We start from the raw sequence: 9,902 nt of genomic DNA on the forward strand, positions 1-9,902 counted from the left end.
CTCTCTACATGACGATAGATGCACGAGGTTCCATTGCAGTGGCTGAAGGCAGTGAAGACCCAAATTTGTAGCACCAGAGGCTAGGTCACATGAGTAGCAAAGGCCTAAAGGTTATGCAATCAAACAGGAAGTTACCAGGTTTGAGATCGGCTGATATTGACCTATGTGAAAGCTGCATTCTAGGGAAACAAAAGAGAATAAGCTTCAAAAGGGTTGGCAGAACCCCTAAGGAAGAGAAGCTTGAGTTAGTTCACACAGATGTGTGGGGTCCAGCATCAGTTCCATCCACCGGCGGAAGGTTATATTTTGTGACCTTCATAGATGATCACTCGAGGAAGACTTGGGTCTATTTCATGAAACACAAATCAGAAGTGTTTGAAGTCTTCAAGAGATGGAAGGCTATGGTTGAGAACGAGACCGGTTTGAAGATCAAGAAGCTTCGTTCTGACAACGGCGGCGAGTATGAAGACTCAGAGTTCAAGAAGTTCTGTTATGACAGCGACATTAGATTAGAGAGGACAGTGCCAGGTACACCCCAGCAGAATGGCGTAGCAGAACGCATGAACAGAACATTGACTGAGAGAGCCAGAAGTATGCGGTTACAAGCAGGTTTTCCAAAGCAATTCTGGGCAGAAGCAGTCAACACAGCTGCCTACTTGATCAACCGGGGACCATCAGTGCCCTTGGAGCACAAAATACCTGAAGAAGTATGGAGTGGAAAGCAGGTAAACCTTTCTCACCTGAGAGTATTTGGATGTGTTTCATATGTACATCTGAGTGATCATGCTAGAAGCAAACTCGATCCTAAGTCCTTAAATCATATGTACATCTGAGTGATCATGCTAGAAGCAAACTCGATCCTAAGTCCTTAAAATGTTTCTTTGTTTGCTATGGCGGCGATGAGTTTGGCTACAATTTCTGGGACGAGCAGAACAAAAAAATCATCAGAAGCAGGGATGTGGTCTTTAACGAATCAGTCCTCTACAAAGACCGTGATGCAGTTCAGCCCACTAGCTCGATGCAGAGTGATCCTACGTATTTTGAGTCAGATGATGCCTCAGGTGGAGGCAATCCCGAAGCTAGTTCTGATGAAGAAGAAGAGATGATGGATGAGACCACTTCAGAGGGGGCAGATGAAGATGGAGAGACTGTTTCGCCCGTTAGAGAGTTGAGGCGGTCAGCTAGAGTCCCCAAGCCTAATCCAAAGTATCCATCACTACAGCCCAGAGCTCATCTCAACTACCTATTGTTGAGTGACGGTGGAGAGCCAGAAAGCTATGATGAGGCCCTTCGAGTGGATGATGCGAGCAAGTGGGAGCTCGCCATGAAAGATGAAATAAAATCCTTGAACACCAACAAGACATGGGAACTTGCGAAGCTACCAACGGGGAAAAAGGCCTTGAGCAATAAATGGGTGTACAGAATCAAAGAGGAACATGATGGTTCCAAGAGATACAAGGCCAGGTTGGTGGTTAAAGGATTTCAGCAGAGGGAAGGAGTTGATTACACAGAGATCTTCTCTCCAGTAGTCAAACTGACTACCATCAGAACAGTCCTGAGTATTGTTGCAGCTGAAGATCTACATCTCGAGCAGCTAGATGTAAAGACAGCTTTCCTCCACGGTGATCTAGAGGAAGAGATATATATGCAGCAGCCAGAGGGGTTTACTCAGAAGGGAAAAGAGAAGATGGTATGCAGATTGAAGAAGAGCTTGTACGGCCTAAAACAAGCTCCAAGGCAATGGTACAAAAAGTTCGATGGATTCATGCACAAGAACGGTTACTCCAGGTGAGTGGTGCTAAGGCCGTTAGCACACCGTTAGCTAGTCATTTCAGATTGACTAAGGAGCAGTGCCCCGAGACTGATGAAGAGAAGGAATACATGGCTAAGGTTCCATATGCTTCAGCCATTGGAAGCCTTATGTACGCCATGGTATGCATGAGACCCGACATTGCCCATGCACTGGGAGCTGTGAGCAGATTTATGTCAGATCCAGGAGAGCAGCACTGGGAAGCAGTAAAGTGGATTCTTAGATACCTGCGGGGTACGATAGATGACTGTTTATGCTTCAGAAGAGGCAAGTTAGTTCTGCAGGGTTTTGTTGATGCAGACTATGCTGGTGAGATAGACCAGAGAAGAAGCACTACATGATATGTATTCATTTTGGGGTCTACAGCTATTAGTTGGATTTCTCAGTTGCAGAAGATCGTTGCTTTATCAACGACAGAGGCTGAATATGTTGCTGTGACAGAGGCAAGCAAAGAGATGATATGGTTGCAGGGTTTCTTGGAGGAGCTGGGACAGAAGAGTGAGAAGAGTGTCTTACATTGTGATAGCCAGAGCGCAATTCATTTGGCAAAGAATCCCGCTTTTCATGCAAGGACCAAACACATACAGGTCCGCTACCACTTCATAAGATCAGCGTTGGACGAGGACATGTTAGAACTTGTGAAGATTCAAGGAGGCAAGAACCCAGCTGATATGCTTACCAATGTTGTCACTACAGAGAAACTGAGGTTGTGCTCAACTTCAGTTGGCCTCAGCACTTGATGATATGGAGGCCGTCGCCGCAGAGAGAGCTGAAAGAGATTGATAGTTAGTCTCCAAGTGGGAGATTGTTAGGATATGTGAAGCCTAACTATCAGACATGCCCTATGCTTCAGAAGAGAGGAGGAACAAAGTTGGAACAGGAGGAACATGATTGACGACGACGAAGTTCAAGCAAAACGACGAAGGAGGCAGTTTTCTGCATCGCGGTCGACCGGTGCACAGGCCAGGAGCTCATCGCGGTCGACCGAGCATGGCGCTGCGGTCGACCGGCAAAAGTCCAGAGAGCAAGCCCAGACTGCGGACAGCATCACGGTCGACCGCACATGGCGCTGCGGTCGACCGCCCAAAGTCCAGAGAGCTCGATCAGGAATAGGATTCGTCGCGGTCGACCGCACGTGGTGCGGCGGTCGACCGGAGTCGGGTTTTGGCCCAGTTTCGAATTTTAACCTGTTTTGATCTGTTTCCTGTTTTAGCTGTTAAACCCTTAAGTCTATAAAAGGGTTGATTAGGGCATGGTGTATTAAGACGAAAAATAGTGAATTTTTTCTCCTGCGGCGGTCGTGGACGTAGTTTCTCACATTGAGAAGCGAACCACGTAAATCTTGTGTGTTTGAGATTGTTTGATTTTCTCTCTTCTCTCCTAAATCTCTATTTCCAAATCGCATCAGGGGGGTTGTGCATCCCCAACAAACATTGGTTAATATACTCTTTAATTAACATCATCCTTAGCATAGCCTGTCACCTCTTGTGATTTGTGATAGTTTTTGTTTGAACTTGTTTGAACAAATGCTAATGTTGTCTTGAACCCATACAAAATAATTAATGCTACTAATTATATTATGTCATTAAGATTTCATGATAATAATTAGAGAAAAGGGCATAAAGCGAGAGGAAATAAGTGAGACAACAAAATCTGAAGTTTTGAATCATGGAGATCGAGATTGATTTGGTGGATCAAGAAGAGCTTTCTTCTTCATACTAGAAGAGTGATATCGAGCTTGTCATCGAGAAGATGCTGCCACGGTAAAAATGGTGGAGGTGTGCATTAGTAAAAATGTGTAAATGTATCTCTTTTGGACAAATTTTGAAAATCGACCGTTTTTCAAAGTTAATCGGCAAAATCGACCGTTGAAAATTTTTTTTAGCAAAATCGACCCTTTTCTGCACGGGACTGCTAGTCCCGTGCAGAAAAGGGTCGGTTTTGCAATTTTTCAAACTGCACGGGACTGCTAGTCCCGTGCAGTGCGGTTCTGCCCCCCACCCGATCCCAATCCACTTTCTCTCTCCTCCAACAATCCCCTCCTCCGTAAATCTCTTCCCATTCTCCAGACCCACCAACATTTTCCCCTCTTCTCCTCTTCCTCCTCCTCCTCCTCTATCACACCATCATCATCCATCAATTTTTCCATTCTCCAGACCCACCAACAGTCCCCTTCTTGATCTCAAGATTCACATCCTTCAACCAAGCCTTATTACCATTCTCCTCTCCCCCGTTCCCGTCCTCGTCATCCTCCCACCCAAAAGCTCCATCCTTAACCTTAATTGCAACATCATCATCGCCACAATGCTCAGCCCATTGCACGGCGTCATCCTCCAACTCGCCGCTGGTCATGTAACTGTCGAGCCGTTCTAAGGAGATCATGGCTTGGGAGACGGAGATAAGAGCCTGAGGGAAGTTGCGGAGCGGCTCTTGGAGGATCTTGAAGAAGGATGTGGCAGTGAAAACGAGGCCAGCATCGAGGCGGACACCGAGGAGGACGGAGGTGCCGAAGACGATGGTGGAAATCATTACGGGGGCGCTCCAGAGGACGATTATGTTGCCAGAGATGGATGATGATGGTGTGATAGAGGAGGAGGAGGAGGAAGAGGAGAAGAGGGGAAAATGTTGGTGGGTCTGGAGAATGGGAAGAGATTTACGGAGCAGAGGATTGTTGGAGGAGAGAGAAAGTGGATTGGGGTCGGGTGGGGGGCAGAACCGCACTGCACGGGACTAGCAGTCCCGTGCAGTTTGAAAAATTGCAAAACCGACCCTTTTCTGCACGGGACTAGCAGTCCCGTGCAGAAAAGGGTCGATTTTGCTAAAAAAAAATTTCAACGGTCGATTTTGCCGATTAACTTTGAAAAACGGTCGATTTTCAAAATTTGTCCATCTCTTTTTTAGGTATGAACTTTAAGGTGCGTCTTAAGCATACCCATTGCTTGCTAATTGCTGTAGAAATTTTGTTAGGCAATTCATTATTCACATACAGTTGGTTGGTATATGTTGATCTTAATTCTTCTATGCTCTAAATTAAACCAATAGTTTAATTGTTGAGTACACAAAGTTTACAGTGTTTCTCACGTTACTTTAGTAAGTGAAAACGTCCCTCAAGTCTACAGGTAAAAGGGAAGGGTTGGTGAAGTTGCAGAAGGAGATTAAGAAGTACAGCGATATCCAAGTCGTGTGGGAGATGATTCAGACAGAGAGTAAAATAAATTTTGTCGGATGACAGATCAACAAAGCCCGTCTAGCTCAGTTGGTAGAGCGCAAGGCTCTTAACCTTGTGGTCGTGGGTTCGAGCCCCACGGTGGGCGATAACTTCTTTTAGCTTTCTCTCTATTTTGTTTTTAAAGGTTTTTTGTTTTTTTAGGGGCATTAGATTTATCTCCTATATTTGATTATTTCTTTCTTATTCTCTTCTTCCCTCTCCTCTTCCTCAACCATCTGCACCTCTTGCAAACTACATATTGTAATTGTTAGATAGCGACGTGGGGAGGCTAAGAGCATCTCCAACCACAAAACCTAAAATGATGTAGTTTTTACATCAAGTTGGTGTAGTTTTTACACCAAATCACTATTCCATCTCCAACCCATTACACCAAATTTTACACCAAAAAGAATATTCCTTTTATTATTCTTATCTTTTAATATTTTATCTATTTAAAATATTTAACAAATTATGTAATTATATAATACATTACATATAATTAATTATAATAATATATTTTATGAATAAAATAAAAATATAAAAATTAAATTTAGAAAAAAAAAGCAAAAAGAAAAGAAAATATGAATAAAAGAATAAAGTTTAGAAGAAAAAAAGCAAAAAAAAAAGCAAAAACAAAAAAACTGCGCCATTGCTACACTATAGCACCCCGCTAATTTAGCGGGGTGTTTGGCGTTTCATTGGAGCGCCAAAACACTCCAAAATGGAGTTTTGGCGCTCCATTTGAGACGCTCTAAGGCTCTTGAAAACCTTGTGAAGAGATGTGGTGGTGCCACAAAACTTGTGAGGATGTTTGCTAAGAGTTGTCCAGCGGTTCCACCTTCTCCACGTGAGTGATTTGAACGTGTGAGCTTTTGAGAGAGGACACCCACGTGCGCGAAGCCACTCATCCACGAACGCAGCAACGGTCAGCGGATTTGCGGAAACCGCGTGGGAGGCTAGCTAAGAAACAGCGGTTTTTTTTGTTAGGTCCACCCGATTAAGGCGATTGAAGCTATAAATATAGCTTTCTTTGTGCCCTAGGTTGGCGTGCGAAGGAGGCTGGCTTTTGTTTTGTTGGTTGCGGCTTGGTGCGAAGAGGAAATCGCAGACAGAGAAGAAAACGGGTGCAGTTTTTTTTCTCTCCTTTGGCAGCGTGCAAGTCAGAGGCTTTTTGAGAGAGTTTTGTGTGAGGGATCTGAGAGTTTGTGTGAGGGTTTAGATCGAGTGATTGTAACCCTAGTTGTATCTCTCCCTCTAATAGTAGATCTCCCCCCTCCTTGTCCCGTGGACGTAGGCAATTTGTCGAACCACGTTAAATAGATTGTATTGTCGTGATTTGTAATAGCTTGTAGGTTCCCTCGACAGGTCAGTCCTAGAACTGATGAGAGGAAGAGCTGATATCTCACTTTGTTGAGATATTTTTGCTTTCGGTTCTTGTTTCCTTTGTAAAACAGGGATTTAGTTGAGATCTACTCTCTTGTTGTGCTGCCGAAGTGCTGCCGAAATTTCCGCTGTGCACAACAAGTGGTATCAGAGCTCCGGGTTGGACTTGGGAGCTTGTTCGAAGGATTCGCTGTTGGATTCTTATTTAAAGAGTTAGATCTATAACATGGGTGAAACAAGCACATCGAGATCGTCAAGATCGATGTTCCGAAGTTTGATGGCAAGATCAATATCGGTTTGTGAAGGTGCCAGGTGATGAATGCGTTGGATGCTCAAAACTTGGAAGAGACTCTTGAGTTGCACGAGAAACATGCTGATATGGAAGAAAAGGTTTGGAAGAAGATGAATAGTAAGGCGTGTGGAGTTATTCGGTCATGTTTGACGCCGGATCTTATTTATGATGTGATGAATGAGACGTCGGCGAAGAGATTGTGGGAAACGCTCAATGAAAAGTATTTGACGAAGAGCATTGAGAATCGGCTTCACTTGAAGAAGATGTTTTACCAATTCAAGATGAAGAGGGGAATTTCCATTAGAGAGCATGTTAACAACTTCATGAAGCTACTTTCAGACATGGCCAATGTGGATATCATGGTTGAGGATGAAGACAAGGCGATGCTACTTTTGTGTTTGTTGCCCGAGGATGATTATGGTACATTTGTTCTCACTATGATTAATGGAAGAACTACTGTTAGTTACAATGAGGTGACCTCAACATTGGTGAATTATGAGTTGAGGAAGAGTGTCGATGAACCCTCCGAGAAGACATCGGGAGATGCATTAGTAGTTCATGGCCGTGGTTCAAACCGAAGCAAGAGGTCGCAGTCTAGAGGTGCACATCGTGGGATTCGTAGGAATCAGTGTGCTTTTTGTAAAGAAGATGGACATTGAAAAGCTGAATTCCCAAAATTAGATCGAGCCGAGAAGAATAAGGGAAAAACTGTACAAGCTTCAGAGGTGAATGTTATCAAGACTAGTGGTAACAATTCAGATTCAGATTCTTCAGGCTATTCTTTATCCTCACTATCGTCAGTTTGTGTTGCCAACTCTATAGAGTGGATGTTGGATTCGGGTGCTTCTTACCACGTTTGTCCTAGGAGGGATTGGTTCTTCAGCTTTCAGAAGTTGGAAAGAGAGGATGTTGTGCTCATGGGTAATGGACATGTATGCTCTATTGATGGTATTGGTACCGTTCGGCTTAAGATGAGTGACGGGGTGATTCGGGAGTTGGATGAAATGAGGTTTATTTCACAATTGAATATGAATATCATTTCACTTGGAGCTTTGGAGACAGCAGGCTACAGGGTGACCTTGGTGAATGCACGTTTAAAGGTCACATTGGGGTCCATGATTGTGATGAAGGGCGTCAGAAGGAGAAATTTGTATTATTTGCTCGGAAGCACGGCGATTAATAGGGAGCTGACGACTTCATCAGATTCGACTAGACTGTGGCGTTATTTGATGCTGGGTTATTTGATTGGTAATGTCGTGCATAGATTATTGAGGAGTGCTTTGATCTGTAGTTTGAAGTCTTGTGAACCCATTGGTATGAGCAAGAAGACCGAGGTGGAGTTTGGCACTTCTATCCATCATTCGAGGGGTCTTCTGAGGAGTGTTCATTCAGGCATTCGGGGGCCTTCCAAGGGAGCATCATTGGGAGGTAATAGGTATGTGGTTTTCGCAATTGGGGATTGTTCTAGGCATTGGTGGGTTACAATCAAGTCCCGTTGGTGTGAAGTCCTAGAAGTCTGCAACAGATGGAGGAAGTGTGTTGGTAGAAATGTAACCCGACGTTCTGATTATGGTAGGGGTTCTTTCTTGCGTTTATGCCGAGATCACGACAATAGGAGACACTTCATTGGTGTGGAAACTTTAAGGCGACAAGGCGAGATGGCAGATTTGGGGAGCTGTTCCTTTCTGGAGGAGGATAGGCATTTGATGTCAAGCATTGGCATTGGTGTGCGGGCTACGACGTGTTTGGGCCATCTTATGCATAGGTTGCCGACTGCTGCATATAGAGATTTTGGATCTGGTGGAGCTGTTTCAGATTTTGGGTTGCGTCGGATGTTTGGTTACTCAGCACTTGGTCACATCGTGGATGCGAGATTTTATCCGATAGCACATTTGGGATTCAGAGGCGTGTTTAATTATCAGGTATTGGCTTTTGACTTTGTTCTGAGCAGATATGTCACGTTTGACTCTCGGCAGGTGGAGAGTGGTGATCGGATCATTAGGACATTACAGCGGATGGAGAGTGATGCTACTCCATGTTGGGTGGAGACTCTATATCATACTGCATCGTTTGGGATTCCAGCTGATGTGACACATATTGGAAATCATGTTGTTTTTGATGCATATGATAGGTTGATTGATTCGAGTGTAGCTGATAGATATAGTCTGGATATGGTCATTGGTTCATCTCAGGTGAAGGTATTTGGATTGTTTCAGTTTGGGGCCATTGGAGGTGCTATCAGCCGCAGAGTTGATGATATTAGAGAAGGGTTGCAAACTCTTCTAGTGGATTGAGGCCTTTGGAGGCCATTTGGTGAACTACGTGAGGCTTGATTCCTTAGGAAAGAGGATACGTAGGTAGTCTTTATGATGCAGCCGATTTGGTGAGTAGATACCAACATTTGGAGAGTGTTTGCATTCTCATTTGGGTTCTCGACTTGTTGTGGATTGAGTCCGTTGTCGTGAATTATTTCACTTCGTACTGGATGCAATAAGTGAGGCATTTGATTTGGTTGGTATCGGCTCAGTTTTGGAGGAAAACTTCGTCGAGGTGGAGAATTGTTGGATAACGACGTGTGGGAGGCTAAGGCTCTTGAAAACCTCGTGAAAAGATCTAGTGGGGGCCACAAAACGTGTGAGGATGTTTGCTAAGAGTTGTCCAGCGGTTCCACCTTCTCCACGTGAGTGATTTGAAAGTGTGAGCTTTTGAGAGAGGACACCCACATGCGCGAAGCCACTCATCCACGAACGCAGCAAAGGTCCAGCGGATTTGCGGAAACCGCGTGGGAGGCTAGCTAAGAAACAACGGTTTTTTTCTTAGGTCCACTTGATTGAGGCGATTGAAGCTATAAATATAGCTTTCTTTGTGCCCTAGGTTGGCGTGCGAAGGAGGCTGGCTTTTGTTTTGTTGGCTGCGGCTTGGTGCGAAGAGGAAATCGCAGACAAGGAAGAAAAAGGGTGCAATTTTTTTTCTCCTTTGGCAGCGTGCAAGTCAGAGGACTTTTGAGAGAGTTTTGTGTGAGGGATCTGAGAGATTGTGTGAGGGTTTAGATTGAGTGTTTGTAAACCCTAGTTGTATCTCTCCCTCTAATAGTAGATCTCCCCCCTCCTTATCCCGTGGACGTAGGCAATTTGTCGAACCACGTTAAATAGACAATTTGTCGAACCACGTTAAATAGATTGTCTTGTCGTGATTTGTAATAGCTTGTA

General features: G+C 44.4%; 1 non-coding gene across 1 annotated transcript; it reads left to right on the forward strand.

Moving 5' to 3' along the window:
• Positions 5,052-5,124, forward strand: TRNAK-CUU. Its single transcript has one exon. It is a non-coding gene; the product is annotated as a tRNA-Lys (tRNA).

Source organism: Asparagus officinalis, chromosome 7 (genome assembly GCF_001876935.1).
Source record: "Asparagus officinalis chromosome 7, Aspof.V1, whole genome shotgun sequence".
Classification (NCBI taxonomy): domain Eukaryota; kingdom Viridiplantae; phylum Streptophyta; class Magnoliopsida; order Asparagales; family Asparagaceae; genus Asparagus; species Asparagus officinalis.